Source organism: Pinus tabuliformis, chromosome X (genome assembly GCF_031772625.1).
Source record: "Pinus tabuliformis cultivar Carrire ecotype Pingquan chromosome X, CPIR1, whole genome shotgun sequence".
NCBI classification, from domain to species: Eukaryota; Viridiplantae; Streptophyta; class Pinopsida; order Pinales; family Pinaceae; genus Pinus; species Pinus tabuliformis.
Genome location: NC_142308.1, coordinates 231,555 through 249,433, shown reverse-complemented (window position 1 = coordinate 249,433; position 17,879 = coordinate 231,555). Strand labels below are relative to the sequence as shown.

At 37.6% G+C, this 17,879-nt stretch overlaps 2 long non-coding RNA genes across 3 annotated transcripts; both read left to right on the top strand.

Moving 5' to 3' along the window:
* The first annotated feature begins 244 nt into the window (after positions 1-244).
* On the top strand, positions 245-5,856 carry LOC149137964 (uncharacterized). Its single transcript, XR_016265097.1, has 3 exons — positions 245-333; positions 5,582-5,677; positions 5,775-5,856. It is a non-coding gene; the product is annotated as an uncharacterized LOC149137964 (long non-coding RNA).
* Positions 5,857-6,112: 256 nt separating this feature from the next.
* LOC149137963 (uncharacterized) lies at positions 6,113-7,405 on the top strand. Of its 2 annotated transcripts, none has more exons than XR_016264932.1 (3): positions 6,113-6,327; positions 6,583-6,689; positions 6,801-7,405. It is a non-coding gene; the product is annotated as an uncharacterized LOC149137963 (long non-coding RNA). The 2 variants fall into 2 exon arrangements; XR_016264933.1 differs by having other exon boundaries at positions 6,418-6,689.
* The last annotated feature ends 10,474 nt before the right edge of the window (positions 7,406-17,879 follow it).

Here is a 17,879-nt window from a genome sequence, read left to right as displayed (position 1 = left end):
TGAATTTTTGTCTCAGATGTCGATAGTCTGTACTGTGGTAGACAATAAGATGATTTCTTTTCTCAGGGATTGCAATTGCTTTCCGGAAGATGGGGTATACCTGTTCATGGTACTTCTTTCGACATCAAGTTGATAAACCTTCCCTTAGACTTGAGTTTTGTTTGGTTCTTATTCGTTGGGTGATGATAAAAAATGTAATATTCATTTGTATTTGTTGATTTTATACTCATGGAACTTGTTTCTTATTGTACTCAGTTCTTTTGATGCAAGAAAGAACAACAGACTAGTTTGAGCTTGAGGTACTTGAAGCGGCAGCAGCTCTCTTCTCAAGCGGTATGTGTTCTAGTTCTCAAGTGTAATATGAGTAAATTTAGAATGTACTGCCGTTTGACAATACTTGTAAGCACTTTGAAGCAAATGTGGCCTGAATGCTGTTTGAAACTGGAGATACTGATGACCTCAATGATGTGAAAAATTGGAGATACCGTATGGCCTCAATGGTGTTTGTAATCAAAATCTGGATTGAACACAGTGTCTGTATAGACTGTTGTATAGACTGTAGTCTAATTATGTATAGACTGTTGGTCTTAAGAGCATGCGATCATTGATCAAGCCATCATGACCCATGGCAGCTTTGAAGGGATAAAAGGAAGACGTGTTGAAGCCAATGCTGCCATTGGAGTTTGATTCTTGAATATCATGGAGATTAAGAAGAATTATGTTCCATGCTCAAGGTTAATTACAGTAACGTTTTATGTGCTTACTCTACAAATGAATTTGAACAAGTTTTTCATGGAAACCTTTCGAAAAGAGAAAAAAGACCTTGCATTATAGTTTATTGGTGGATTCCTATATTTTCTTGGTTACCTCCACCATCGTTGCCCGATGAGAGATAATCCTTCTCCCTTCTCCTCTTCATTTGGTTATCCTTTGCCATCATACTAGAATACAATCTCCTCCACAATTGTAGTCTTCATCTCAAGGACTTCACATGACAAATGAGTCTCTCTTTGTGGTTAATTGTACTATACCTTGGGTGCCAACATTCATAATTCTTGTTGTTGAACCAAGCTCTCCAGTTGCAGCAATAAGCTTGACACCTTTGTCTTATTGATTGCATTCTTTGAACAATGTTACTCAAGCCAATCCTTAAACCTTGGATTGATCAACCGATCTCTAAAGAACATTGCATCATGATGTTGTTCATCCCCTCTTCTACAATTTCTCTCTTATAGATGCATTCTTTGATTGTTCAAGGCCTCCTCCTTAATGACATTTGAGGGATAATTTTGCCTCCTTCCTTGTCTTAACATAAACTTGGTTTTGTTATCCATCTTTCACATGGCTGCTAGGATCCATGGTCACTTCTGAAAATTGCTTGCAAGGTTATCTTGGCTTCATTATGCATTGTTTTTTCCTTTTGGAAACTCATCCTTCCTTGAGGATTGTCTAGCATCTACTACCTCAATTTGGATTTCTTGGATCAATTTAGTGCTCTCGTTCTCCTTTTGGACCAGTTGTCCATTCTCCTCACATGCAAAGCATGCATTCACATAAAATTCACCAATTTTAAAAATAAAAGGTTACCTGGCCTCTTCTGATGCCTCCAACATCAAATTTTGTCTTCCTTCCATGCTTTAGGAAGGTACTCCTTCTCTTTCTTCTATTCTTATGACAACTATGAATGATTGTCCCTCTTGAAAATCCTTATCATCTGCATCTATACACATAGCATCAGTATCATAATCACCAAGCTCTTTAGCCCCATATGGTATATATGTTACGAGCACTTCTAGCTAACCTCCCATGAGACTTTCATTTATTGTCTCATCGACATCCTCTTTGTGTAGCTCCCTCTACTGTTATGATGCTTTTTCCACCATATCTTCTATCAACAAATCCATATGTTGATTTGAACTCTTTATGCAGTCCATGAGACTCTCTGATAGTCTCTCTTCAACATCTTCCTCATCATCAAGGACTATTCCCTGCTCTGGTTCAAAATAGTGAACTAATTCAACTTTAGGCTCAACAGGTGCTTCATCTTCCTCCCTAGCTTTCTAGCTTTAGGGGGCTTCCTCTTAAAATCTTTTTTCTGACAAGTAATTTGGCCTTCTTCCTTAGGTCCCATCTCTACCTTTGGTATTCTCTTTCAAGCCTCATTTTGACTATGTTGAATCTCTCCTTCAACTCATAAATCTCCTTTTCAATTTCTTCTTTACTCATGCCATTTTCCTTGGCATGCTTCTCCCTTTTGTTATGGCCTCCCTTTGAATTATGTCCATCAGTAGCCATCTTCTTTCCTCCTTTCTTGTGAGCTTTCTCTTGCTCATTGTGAGCTACACTCAAGCCCCTTTAACAATTCTTCTCCATCACTTGTTACCCAATATCTCACCCACTTCACCTCAACCTAGGCTTTTGGTATTCCTCTGGTTCCCTCCTCTGGAACCCACTTGAGCATGCTCTGGTCTTCTATGGCTTCTACACTTTTCTCACCTTTTGAGAACTCCACTTGTTCTCTTCTCTTTGAGGACCTCAGCTAGAAACCTTCTATGTTTTGTTTTGTAGCCTATTTGTCGTAAGTTTCTTGCCATACACTTTAAGAACTTTATTAGTCCTCTGTTACCACTCCTTCTACTATTACCACTATAAGGATTAACTCCTTGTATACATTTAAAAAAAAATACAAACCAGTTACCTACTAGTTCCTTAACCTCTGAGGTCTCAATATCTCAGTTCTTCCTAGCTCTACACTTGGTTGGTACTTCTTTAATATGCTCCAATCCTGTATTCCGTTCTCAATCTCTTTCTCTCCTCACTTTTTTTCTTAGGTTCCTCTTGCCCAAAATTTTCTTGGTTTCTTTGTCTCAACTTTGATGTCTCTTCTTCACGAGCAATCTTATAAATCTTTTTGGTTCACTGCAGAAACCTCCTCAATCACTTGTCAATCCCCAAGAGCATCAATATTGCTCTAGTACCACTTAATGCATACCTTTTGGCTACTCTCATATTTCCATCATTCAACGTAGTCCATCTCATTCATTCACCTTCCCATTTTTGGCTCTTCCGGTCCCTTTTTCTAGCAGCCTTAACTGTGGAACCTTACGTTATGACCCACTAGTCAATTGCTCTATTCCTTTGACCTTTGACATAACAAACAATCTTGATTTTCCCAGATTTTCCACAAGTTCTTTCTCACAGTGACTATACTCGCCCCTGTCTTGCGTTCTAAACCTCCCTACTACCTTCAACACAACCACCCTTAATAAATATCTTCGCATAACCCACTTAGTTGTTCTAGGTCACTAGACAGTTCTCAACCTCCTTAGTTGAAGATTTGTTCCCACTGTGCCTTGAAACCTCACAGAATCTGCTTAAAGTGTGTAATAATTCTCCCAGGCCAAACTTGAAGTCAACACACACACCTGTCTCCTGGTATTTGAAAGCACTCAATCTCAATAATAAAGGTGCTTAGGCCTAACTTTACTCATATTACACTTGAGGTACTTGAAGCGGCAGCAGCTCTCTTCTCAAGCGGTATGTGTTCTAGTTCTCAAGTGTAATATGAGTAAATTTAGAATGTACTGCCGTTTGACAATACTTGTAAGCACTTTGAAGCAAATGTGGCCTGAATGCTGTTTGAAACTGGAGATACTGATGACCTCAATGATGTGAAAAATTGGAGATACCGTATGGCCTCAATGGTGTTTGTAATCAAAATCTGGATTGAACACAGTGTCTGTATAGACTGTAGTCTAATTATGTATAGACTGTTGGTCTTAAGAGCATGCGATCATTGATCAAGCCATCATGACCCATGGCAGCTTTGAAGGGATAAAAGGAAGACGTGTTGAAGCCAATGCTGCCATTGGAGTTTGATTCTTGAATATCATGGAGATTAAGAAGAACTATGTTCCATGCTCAAGGTTAATTACAGTAACATTTTATGTGCTTACTCTACAAATGAATTTGAACAAGTTTTTCATGGAAACCTTTCGAAAAGAGAAAAAAGACCTTGCATTATAGTTTATTGGTGGATTCCTATATTTTCTTGGTTGTTGTTACATGTTGACTATTGGAAGATCTGTTTATATTACTGAGAATCTTTCACCTGAAAATGGAGCAGTAAAGGACATATTAACTGTTATACGCTTTTGATTTTTCTGCCTTTGAGAACCTTGTGAGTTGTATGTCATTGAAGGGTGACTTGGTTTGAATAGTTAGCTTTGGAGAGCAGTTAGAGGAAGAAATAACTCAAACCCAAACTCAACAATGGAATTTTTATCAATGTGTCCATTCCAATAGATTATTATTCTAAATCTGGATGATGTGGCAACAATAATCATATATTTTTTGGAATGTAGTATGTACCTCAGTGAATGATCACCTTTTGTAATATTTTAAGTGCCGCTACATAGAGATGTTATTTCTATGCTTAATTAATTGCATTGATGTGCCATAGAGCAATGTAATGCATCTGGATACTTGAAGTCTTGGAATTGCAGAGCAACATTTGCTTGATTCCTTGGTAGCTGTTTGAAGATCCTAACCAAACTGATGTTTCTTTCAGAATTGTGGTTCTTTGTCATAGTAGTATAGTACGTTGTTCCTGAGATTACCTTTGGTTCTGTTCTGAGATCTGTAGAGAATTGTTGAGCAAGGAGGAGGATAGCTTCATCTTAATTTTAAAGCATCCCTCTACCCAACGTTAAGCTTGATGGGAAGAATTATCCTATCTTCAAGTGAAGGGTGCTAAACATATAATTGAAGAATTGATTGTTAAGACTTGTGGAGGGTAAGAAGACAAATTGCACTGTTGCTAAAGAATTAGTAAAGCTTTTGGCGCACAATGAAGATGTGCAGTACATTATAAGTTTTACTATTGCAGATCATATTGGTCCTCAAATTAGAAGTTTGATTAGTTCTTGTAAGATTTGGACTAGGATTCTCTAACAGAACAAGGATTCTCTATTCTAGGAAATGACTGTATGCATTTTAAATGATTGGTTGTGTATATCACTGTTTATACGATACGTATTCAGGATGTGCAAGATCAATTTGGAGCAGTTGATGATAGAATTGATCCTAAAGTTCGTAGTGCCACTGTTCCAATGGTTGAAAAAAATGTTTCAGCCATTTGTGACCAGTGTGAATGCCACTGATAAAGTGGCTAACTTTCTTGGTGGAATGTTACTGCAGAAAGAACATTGCTGGAACAGATTCACTTAAAAGAGTGTATACCGAGCACTTACACTGAAATCACTAAGAAGAAAGGGAAGAAGTCTGCATAGAAAAGTTTAAAGGAAACTTCACAAAAAACCCTTGAAAAATGATGTTGTATCAAGCAGGGCCATTATTGCAGAGATTGTGTCAAGGACCATTACCACAGTAAATATATATTATTTAGAACTATGTTGTAATTTTTGTCAGGGTTCATGTTTAGGTTCAACTATCACTGGCTACCCTATTCTGGAAGAGCTTTTGCTCTCCTGAAGACATCTTGATCTAACTCTTCATTCTTTGTTTTCACCTCCATAAAAAATCTCTAGTGGATTCATAAATTTTCCTTTTATTGCGATAGACTATTTTATGTGGTATTGTTGGCATACCTCCTTCAAATGGTGTTATTCCTGAATCTCCAATGCACATGAAAGGCTTAGCTACCCTCAAACATCAGGTACTAATATATTGGAATTATCAATTGCAGCTTCTCAGGGAAAAGACACAATTAAGACATTTTATAGACGAGTAACTTACAAGTACTTTTGTTACAGTTGGTGCTTAGCAAGTTAGTGACAACAATCTGGAAAAGTATGCAGAAAAATTCAACCTTAGGGCAATTATACAGAAACATGCAAGAAGCATATGAGCAAATGCAGACCCCAATGGTTTATCAGCCTCCACCTGCCTTGGTAATGGTCTTATTTTTGAGTTTGGGTGTTTCATTTTATCTAATTTTCCTCTCCCTTTATTTATTTGTCTTGTCATGTGCCAACCATTTATGCAGGCACTTAAGGAATTGAAAGAGTCCACAATTCAGTTGGCCGCAAGTACTGGGAATATGGATGCCCCAGTTGATGAATCAATTTTTACTGTTGACAAGGACGTGGATGACCTGCTTCTTGTTGAGGTGAAAGAACAGCAATTGAGTAATTTGTTGCAATCTCTGATGGTGGTTGGCTGCCTTGCAGTAATGCCCATCATTAGAAAGATCCCAACTTCTGTGCTTTGGGGTTACTTTGCCTTCATGGCCATAGAGAGTTTGCCAGGAAATCAATTTTGGGAAAGGCTATTGTTTCTTTTCACTGCTCCAAGCCGTAGATACAAGTATGAACTTTATTCAAACTATAATGTGATTGAATTTAATGCTTGTAATATAGTTTTCAAAGCTGATCAATGTTGAACTGATGGTTACAGAGAACTTTAGGAGTATCATGCTACATTTCTTGAAACGGTGCCTTTCAAGACAATTGCCACTTTCACCATTTTCCAGATATGTTATTTGTTGGCATGTTTTGGTATCACATGGGTGCCTATAGATGGTGTTCTCTTCCCACTACTAATCATGTTGTAACTTGTTAGTCCCAGCGAGGCAGTATATCCTTCCCAAGTTTTTCAAAGGAGCACATCTTCAAGAATTGGATGCAGCAGAGTATGAAGAAGCCCCTGGAATGCCATGCAATATAACAGTGAGTGCAAGACACATATCAAACAAATTTTAAAAATATTACTCAATTCTATTTCATAAGCCCTGCAACATGAACAATAATAAATTGAACTGTAACATATATTGATTGCAGGAAGCTGGAATTCAGGGGTTCGGACTAGGAAGCATGGGAACAGGTGCAAATGATGGCGAAGTTTTGGATGAGATGATTACATGAAGTCGCGGTGAGGTCAAACACACATATAGTCCACGGATAACTAGCTTGAGTGATTGCACACCAATTCATGGATTCGAGTCTGCATTAAGTCCCCAAGTTGCAGAAGCTAAACAAATATATAGCCCCCGTATAAGTGAGATCAGACAGACACATAGCCCTCACAGAGGGGAAAAGCATTCGGGCATTCCCCTGGTTAGTCAAGGAAAAAATATGAGTCCAAGTGCATTTGGTTTGAGGCCACATAAACCAACTTCCAATTAGGTGTTTGGAGTATAAATCCTCGGCTAGTAATCTTTCCCTTGAGTGAGCATATCTTATGTTTAATAGTACATATTTTGTTGGCTTATCATTATTTAATCATTGTGCCATAAATCACTCGGTTGTATTTGGTGTGTCTTCACAAAGAACCTCTGTCCATCTCAGAGGACAGGGTAGACCATATAGTGCGTGTAAAAAAATGTAATGGAAGTCAAGCTTGAAGTATTTCTGTTTTCTTGAAGCATGAAATCTATTATGTCAGTCTTGTGGTTTTGTAGACCCCGTGGTATTAAAGGGTCTTGTGAGTGGTTTGAGCTTCATAGAAAGTCATCCTTATTCTACCAGTTGGATCATAACCACAAAGTTTGCAGCCTTTAATGTTTCATTGAAATAAAAAATGTGGAAATTAAACTTGACAAATGAAAAGGAAATGGTAAGGCTTACAATATTAGAACTTCTGTAAATGTTTTCCCTTGGTTAGTTTTTAAAGGTAATGGCTAAACCAGCAATTACCTTTAAAAAGATCCAATTCATTTCTCAGAGTGGTGCAAGTATTACACTAGGCCCTCTTTATTTTGCATGGCCACATTTTTGTTCAGGCTAAAGTTGGATTTTTGATCTTCTTTTTTTGGTTTTTTCTTTCTTCTTGTTAACCCGTAACAGGGTTTCTGCAATAGAAGAGGGGCTGTGTATTCTTCCTGACCAGTTGGCCATTGCGGTGGCACATTGATGACAACCAATCTATGTTCTGAAGGACACAATTACATTATATACCACCTCTATGCCATTTCTGTAGATCAAAGTGCCAGACATTATGCACAGATTGAATTCAAGGACCATGTAGGCTGGTGCCACTTGTTCGAGATTCAACTCTTGGGAAGAACACCATTTCCAAGGTCCTCCAAACTTGTAAGCAGCGGCCTACAGTTCAACTCTTCATTTAGTTGAACAACACTGTTGGTGGACCATCCTTAGCATTAACCATTTTCTTACAGTGAGCTACTTGGTTCTTGATATTCCTGACAAGTAGAGCTACCCTTACTAGCACTCAACTGTGTAAAGCGCCTTTTCCAATTTTTCCTGAATCACTGCCATGTTAACTCTGTCCATTGAAGGAATGCATGTAGAAGTTTTTATATCCTTTGTTTTATGTTAAAGTGTTTGGATCAAACAGTAAACATGCAGGTATCCTCCTTTTTTTGTTAAGGGCTTTGTAGTCCCTCATACCCTAGTCTACCTAGATTGTGGAACATGTAGTTTAATGGGTTAATTACTCTGCCTAGTGAAGCATTTTGTTGGCAACAAAGCTTGAGGTTTCGCAGTCTCAGACTTCAGTCATACATTTTAATAGAAAAATAGAGAGGCAGCATAATGTTTCAACATTAATAGAAGTCTAGTTTCCAATGAAAAGTGTTGAACAAAGAAAGCATTAAACATTCATAGCACAATTTGCCGAATATGAACTTGCCAACTTAACAAAGATTCAAATAGGTGAGATGAGATGATGAAGAGATATTCTAAAAATGTACATACACTGGCCTCACAAAGAAAGTAGGAGAGAGAATAGGAGAATTATATTAAGATTTTCAGAATGAATGTACAGAAGATTCGATGCCTATATCTATGTGCCATCCTCTTACATATTGAAGAATCAATTATGATTGAACTACATAAATAGTAATAGGTTAACAATAATATATGTATGACCAATAACATAAGAGATTATATATGAATGACTAGAATAAAACGCTGAAATAAACTAAATACAAACTGTCAATATCCAATTAACATAAAATGATATCATGAGTAGAATTTTTTTTATACGGATAGAGAGAAATGCTATCCTCTTCAAGTAACAAGTAGCCCCTATTTTATCCTAAGATAACAGCTATAATTCAAATCATGTTTTGCTAGATTCAATACCCTAGATTTAGAAATAAATGACTAAATACTACAAGGAAATAGCATTACCCCATAAGCTTTTTCAGATGCAACAATATGCTCCTTTTGTGGTTCATTGTTGGCTCCTTCATCCACTATATCATGTTACATACAGGCACTCTTGCTAGCTCATGTTGAGATGGAAATATATATTTTTCATGACAGTAAAACATTTAGATAATGGAAATAAAGAATATGTGCATTCAAGTTAAATCAGATTTATCTTGAATGGTTGGGAAGATTTGTTATTATCTTTAATAATTTAAGTCTTGTAAAACAAATTCAGAAGGAATAATTTAAGTCTTGTAAAGCAACAAACTTGAAGAAAAACAAAGAATATGAAGCCATATACAAGGAATATGAAGCCTGTGTGTTATGTTAATTTATCAGCAGTTTTATGCTCTGCAGTATAATCTGTGAGAAAATTGGCTACAATATTCAACAGACAGGACATTATGAGTTTCTCAATTTGTGCTATTATATGCTATGGATTTTCTAACCGATATCTTGAAAACGCGGTCTGCACTTGCCATCTATGCCTGAGTTCTGCAGCGGTTTGTTACTTTCAAGCCATGCCTAATGTCATATTGTTTGTTGCAACTTTAATGTAGACAGCTAACCAGGAAGGCATTGGGTCATTCATAGAGGATGCTTAGGCATGATTCCAGGATTTTGAAAATAATTGTGATTTCCATCACTAGTCATAGAACTTGATAGAAAGTTGGGATATTCATGAGTGTGAATTTATGTTTGTGTGTTTACATACTTTCTTATGAATTAACTAATGCTCAATAGCAGTAGACATTGGACAAGTATATTTGTATACTTCTGTTTTAAACTGAAACAAATCCAGGGCTAAAAGGAATGGATTGATTGCACTAGTCATCCTTCTATAACTTTCCAACATAGGCTGGAGTAAATAGATTGTAATTTGGGTAATTTTTCTAACTGCAAACAGGAACATACTTGTGTATTGGCAGGGAAGCTATGATGGCCATTATGTCAGGCCAGGTGATCGCACTCCCTTGATCGTGAGCACGATTGTGATCAAGATGGAAGACTTCATAGTCTAGATTCATTGTTTAGCAGTGATAGTTAGTGGGCTCATTCACAAAAGCTTCTATTTCACTAATCCTTTTTATAGAGTTGTCAGATTCAATTTCCAAAGGTTTTAAGTACACTATAGAGTTGAGTTCTGAGAGAGTTGTGATTCACAGTGTTAAGTATAGCAGCTATGACACTTGAATGAAGACAAGCATAATAGAGGTATCAGACTCTGTTATAAGCTTACCTACATATTATAAGGGACTTGGTTGGTTTTTTTATAATTTTATAGACAAGTTCCATGTCGTGGAAATGTGAAAAAAAATAGTGATATTGCCACCATGTGGTTCTTATCATATATGGTTTTATACTTCTTCAAAAAATTCTCTAAGAGTTCACAATGCTAAAATTCACTAGGACTTTACAAAGTTTTATTATTTAGTGAAAGACTTGCCAAGTTCTTACAAGATTTTATAATTGAGTAAAATATTTGCCATGCCTGGTGAGAGATTCGCCAGAAAATTATATATACATATTATATTATTGATAAAATCGCCTTCCATTTTTCCTATAAACCATGGAGATTCACCCAATTATTATATTTATAAATTTGGGGGGGGTTCTTAAAATTTTCCCTGACAAGACCCCAACATAAATGAGATTAGCTTCTATATTTCATCGACCATACACCATATAACACTAACACTCATGCACAATAGCCTTCAATGCATTCAAAGCAGCATACAGTAGTTCTAGGCCATGGAATTTCAATCGTCCCCACTCAATTTTGAATAAAACATCAAACAACATAATCCATACTTTTCCGCCTATTCTCTAGGCTCTGCACATTCCCTGAGATTACCTTTATCGCAATCGCTCATCGCAGTCCGCCTTGGTCACACCACATATCACCCCTTCCACATCCGATATGCAACTATCAGAGGTGTTTAAATAACGCTTAAGGCTTTAAACCAGAATCACTCAATCTTTAAAGCATTTGCCTTTAAAACCTGGGACACACCACTTTATTGCAATACATAGAAATACACTAGAAAACAAAGGAAAATCCCACTCCGGCAGCATAAGTCGGACTTGAAAATTCATACACTCACTTCTATAAATATCGTCGGCTTCATCTCTCGAAGCATTTCGACTGCACCGCTACCCCCGAACTCTGATCTCTGATCTGCCCGATCTCCGATCAGCGCTTATCGCTATCAACTATCGGCTATCGCACCGTCCTTCACACCTAGCCTCTTCCACTTAAAAGTTTCGATCCAACATGACTTATGGACTCGATGGGTTCTAGGTTGCAGTATATAATTTGTCGGGTCCACTCCTAAATCGCATGTCGCATATCGCACTTAGCTCAAGACTAACGTCTCCCTTTGATGTATTGCGATGCGATATTACTTTTTCCACTCTCGCGATTTAATCCTGACCGTTGATCTTCAAGATCTAACGATTGTTGTGCATCAACTCTTCACCTCTTCGCTCTTCTCTTTACTTATGTTTTATGCTATTTCTTCAGCATTTCACTGTGCACTCCCTCTTGAGCTTGGACTTTGATTCTTCTAATGGATTCAACGGTCCATCCTCTTCATGTATCTCTCTCTGTGTAATCGCCGAACTTCACCTGCACACATCTGGAGCAGCCTTCTTTGCAGCTGGCTTCTTTGCTGGGGCAGCTGGTTTAGCAGCCTTGGCTGGCTTGGCAGCAGGAGCCTTCGTAGACTTGATGGATGGAGCAGCATTCAATGGATACCAAAAGTTTGAAGCAGAGACCATGGAAACATTTTAATTCCCAAAGAACCTAGTCAATCAACCAATAGCGGAATACACGTAAACTCACCTTTTCACCAATCCGCAGCTTTCGCACAGTTCTCAAGGTTTAACTTTATTGGGTTCATTCTCCACCATAGATTTCAATCCCATGATCTGATGGTTGATATCCTTTCCGCGATCAATCAAACTTGCACGACCATCCTTCGCCATAGATCTGCACTCACAAGATCCGACGGTCTTCAGCGATTTCGGAAGGAACACTTGCGTGATGATTACCCATCCGAAATGGGCAGTTTTTCTCTCTCCTCTAGTGGCTACGTGTCGTGCGGTGAGTGGAATTGGGCGGACTCGCTATATTACCGCTTACCACTTTTTATGCCCCCGAAATACCGTTTCCTATGCAAATACCACCTTTTTTGCTAGCTATCTTTCGCGTGTCTTCTCCAAGCAATGAACTATCGATCGGAAGGTTGTCACTCCCATTCATCTTTTGACTCAAAATTGTTGGGTTTTCCGTTGTTCCACTATAAATTTAACACTTTTGCCAGTTTATATTGGAGCCATGGTTTGGAGGATCTCCAATACCGGAGTGTGAACCGAAGTGGTAGGGACCGAAGTGTGAATGAGGTAATACTACGGAGGGGACAATGATATAGTTAAGCTCAAAAAACAACACATAGGCTGGAGCAGGTGAGGAGAATGCATGGCGTTTGAGTTTCAATAGGATTTCCAGGTTTGAAAGCGAAGAAAGTCCAAGGCTATGGTACCATTCATGGGTGAATCGATTACGATTTTTTATGGGACTCTTTCAACTTTTCTGTGGATATGAATTTGAGACTGATGCATTCAAGGCTTTGAAGACACCTCTTCCAGCGTAGGTATGCTTCCGTATTCAAAAGGAATGCTCACCATTACCAGAGGAAAAATTCAAGGTTGCCTTAGAGGTAATAGACAGATAGGCTTAGATGGTAGAGTCCTAAATTTGACGAGACCACAAGTCAATTCCAAACCAAACTCAGATTGGAGCAGCTATGAACTAGCTATGAACCAGATGATATAGTGCTCACAATAATCTCAACGGATATATAAATACAACTAAAATTTACTGCAGGAGTAACGCTATAACTCAGCATATAAACTTTGAACTTCAATTAACGCACAAAGAAAGAGCGTATATACCAGGATTTCATGGGGCAGAGAGCCAAATTTACGTCTTGCGTTCCAACCAGATGCAAATAGATTCTGGAAAGCGTATTAAAGTGGTTCACGAAATTCAGGGTATGGTATAACGTTTAACTCTCAACCAACTCATTCGACAATAGAGATTTTACAAAGATGGAAATCTAGAACAGAGGTACAGGACTGACATGTATAGAAAGGCCATAGAACAACAAGCTCACATAAACAAGTGGCTCATACTTGAGCAAGGTAGGAGATCGCCTGCTCTTATACCATGTTAAACACACACATGGCAGCAACAGAATATTAAAGATAAGTAGGAGAGTACATTTATTATTAACAAATGATATACATTTATAGTACATTCGTGTGACCATTGGGTTCCACATCCCAAGGTCTCTTGGATTCTCATGGTTGTTCACATTCTACACCAACCCATAGAGGATTAGGTTTCCAACAGCAACAATGGCAAGTCTTTGACCGCTTGATCAAACAGTACCAGGATGTATCTACATGGACAAATGATGACCTAAGTACACACTATATGTGAGCAATCCAACATGGGATTCTAGGTAAAGGAGGAGTCAATCCATTGTAGCAAAGGTCACGTAAAACACATATGTCATTTTAACTCCTTTGTTATGAAACTAGCTCACAAAAAGATAGAAAAGATAGTTGAACGCCTTAGAATTCAGCCTCTTTGAGGGGGTAACCTCCTTTACATTACACAAATGAACAATTCTTGGATGATACAAATGACAAGACCTCCTTTCTAGATATAGGAGTCTAAGGAGTCATAATATAATCAGAGCCGACATAACAATAATAATGTAAGGGCACAATAATAACAATAGTGGGCTTCTATGGGGCACAATAGTAACAATATGGGGACTAAATGGGTACAACAATATAATAAGGGGGTTGTACTAATAATAATAAGGGGTTACACTAGTAGTATAGGGGCCTAACATTCCCCTCTCCTTCAAAAAGTGTTATCCTCAACGCTTGAGTAGTTCTTGATGCTTCTATAAAATATTCTTGTCCTCCCATGTGGAATCTTCAGCAGGTAAGTTCTTCCACTTGATGAGATACTTTGAAATTGATCGATTTTGTAGCTATTGGGTTCTTGTTTTTGTGACTGCTCTAGGTTCCAATATGATTTTTCCTTCCTCTTCAAGTTCTGGCAATATTGTTTGAATTGGGATCTTCTGAAACTTTTGAATGAGTGGCCACACTTCTTCGTCCTTCTTCCATTCATCTCTTGCTTCGTTTATCCAATCTGGTTGGATAATAGAAATAGCACAAAATAATGCTTCAACATCCTCATCCTTTCTTGAGTGCATCTGCAACAAAATTTTGCTTCGCTTTTCTATAGATTATGTCAAACTCATAACCCAATATATTTGTGACCCATTTTTTCTGTTCTTCTATAGATAATATTTGTTCTAAAAAGTATTTAAGACTATCATGATCCATTTTTACCTTGAAGTGTCTTCCCAATCGGTAAGGTCGCCATTTCTTAAGTGCATCTAGTATTTCCAACATTTCCTTCTCATAAATAGTTTGCTTGAGATGTAGCAGTAAAAATACCCAATCACCTACATCAAAACATTTTTCACTACAATGTTGATCTACCTGTTGTTTCATTCGATTTTGCACCAAAGTGGCGTTATCCTTTAAAAGTTGGAGAACTTGTTGTTGATGCTCGATGTGATCTTTCACTGCTTGAACCTTTTTCTTCTTGATATGTCCTTCTATCTTGAGAGTTTGAGGAGTGGTAATTTCTTCCAATGCTTTACAAGATATGGTCATATTCATTTCTTGATGCTCGATGTGATCTTTCACTTCTTGAACATTTTTCTTCTTGATATGTCCTATCTTGATAATTTGAGGAGTGGTAATTCTGGCCAGTGCATTACAATATATGTTTGGATTCATTTCTTCTTTCTCGATGTGATCTTTCACTTCTTAAACCTTTTTCTTCTTGATATTTTCTTCTATCTTGAGAGTTTGAGGAGTGGTAATTCTTGCCAATGCTTTACAAGATATGGTCAGATTCATTTCTTCTTTCTCTGGGGTTGGTTCTTGGTGTATATACTCTTCTTTGATGTTTTTTTATCATTTTCTTCCTCCTCTTCATAATCTATGTAAAATAATTTCTTCTCAGCACACTTATGACCTTTAGTGCATTTGCTATCACAATTGTAACAAAGCCCTTTTTCTCTTTTCTCTTCCAGTTGTTGTGGTGTAAGCCTTGTAGGTTGTGGAAGGCTAGGAGAAACAACACTTTCATTATTATAGTTGTGAGGGGTAGGCTTCCTTTTAGCCATAATTTTACTTTCCACTATGTAACAAAGCTCTTTTACTCTTTCCAATTGTTGTGGTGTTGCTCTAAAGAAGGTGCTACTCTTTGTATCCTCATAATGTGCTATCATTTCCTCCATGAAAATTGACCACGTAACAAGTTGTTTATGGGAACAAAGCCCTTTATACCATAAAAATTGATCCAGTTCTAAATATGAATATGCAATACATACCTTTTGTAACAGTGATACACCATGTAGATCAAAATATTGCTCCATCTGAAGTATCCAATTTACCAGATCCTTGTCATCAAACTTCTTCATATCGCCTTTTCTTGATTTTAGGAGCTCGATCTTGAAATGACTATAACTCTGTAATTTCAGTTCTTCTAGTTCTGAAATTACGACCTACGGTATCCCTCTGTGTCCTCTTTCCAATGCCACTAGTCTGATCCAAATTGGATTCTCCAAGGAAGAGTTATTCCAAATCTCCCACGGTGACCTGATTATAGACTAGTTCAGTAGAGCGAACTTTTATGACGTGCCACGTGTCACTGTTTCAACCTCTAGCTCTGAAAAATATATACAATAAACTGTAGTCTTTCCTCTTTTTGTACCTTCTTACGAAATTTCAATCCAATGCTCAGAGAGAAAGTTATGACGATTTTCCCTAGGTCACCTGTTTGGAATGTAATTTAGGAGTTTGCAAAAAGACCAACTTCCTTAGATAATATCTCCATAAATATAGCGTGAAAATATCTGAATTTCGGAACTGAGGTTCAGTGCGATTTTGTCTCAAATGGGTTTTTTCTTTTGCTTCTGAAACATCGCAGAAAAAAAATTATAGCGAAAATTCCACAATGACCTATTTGGAGTAGCAAAACCCTAGAATCCAAAGCTTTGATACTAAATGTTATGAAACCAGCTCACAAAAAGATAGAAAATATAGTTGAATGCCTTATAATTTAGCCTCTTAGAGGGGGCAACCTCCTTTACATTACATAAATGAACAATTCTTGGATGATACAAATGACAAGACCTCCTTTTTATATATAGGAGTCTAAGGAGTCATAATATAATCAGAGTCGACATAACAATAATAATGTAAAGGCACAATAATAACAATAGTTGGCTTCTATGGGGCACAATAGTAACAATATGGGGACTAAATGGGTACAACAGTATAATAAGGGGGTTGTACTAATAACAATAAGGGGTTACACTAGTAGTATAGGGGCCTAAATTTGATGAGACCACAAGTCAATTCCAAACCAAACTCAGATTAGAGCAGCTATGAACCAGCTATGAACCAGATGATATAGTGCTCACAATAATCTCAACAGATATATAAATAAAACCGAAATTTACTGCAGGAGTAACGCTATAACTCAGCATATAAACTTTTAACTTCAATTAACGCACAGAGAAATAGCGTATATACTAGGATTTCATGGGGCAAAGAGCCAAATTTATGTCTTGCGTTCCAACCAGATGCAAATAGATTCTAGAAAGCGTATTAAAGAGATTCACGAAATTCAAGGTATGGTATAACGTTTAACTCTCGACCAACTCATTCGATAATAGAGATTTTAGAGAGATGGCAGTCTAGAACAGAGGTACAGGACTAACATGTATAGAAAGGCCACAGAACAACAAGCTCACATAAACAAGTGGCTCATACTTGAGCAGGGTAGGAGACTGCCTGCTTTGATACCATGTTAAACACACACATGGCAACAACAGAATATTAAAGATAAGAATGAGAGTACATTTATTATTAACAAATGATATACATTTATAGTACATTCGTGTGACCGTTGGGTTCCACATCCCAAGGTCTCTTGGACTCTCATGGTTGTTCACATTCTACACCAACCCATAGAGGATTAGGTGTCTAACAGCAACAATGGAAAGTCTTTGATCACTTGATCAAACAGTAAAAGGATGTATCTACATGGACAGATCATGACCTAAGTACACACTATATGTGAGCAATCCAACATGGGATTCTAGGTAAAGGAGGAGTCAAGCCATTGTAGCAAAGGTCAGGTAAAACACATATGTCATTTGAACTCCTTATACAAAAAAAATTGACTAAGATTTTAGATGATTGGATTACTTGCAAAGTTCATCATCATACTTGGGTTTCTAATTTAAATCCCACACGTAAGAAATCTGGGGAAATCTGCTTATGCATTGATTTTAGGAACTTGAACCACTCCCAGAATAAAAAAAACTACCCCATGCCATCATCTAAGCCTATGTTGCATGCAATATCTGAAGCAGTGGTGTCATCTTCACTTAAAGGTCTTTTGGAATACCACCAAGTTCTGGTAGCAGAGCCCTATGGACTTACTCTTGTCACTGAGAAACTTGGCACACGCACATGTCGTCTGCAACACTTGACAGGAGGGTTTAAAACCTTCCTAACAACGGCCAATATCTCAAGCATTACTTCCAATAGGTCGGGCTGCGCCCCATGCCA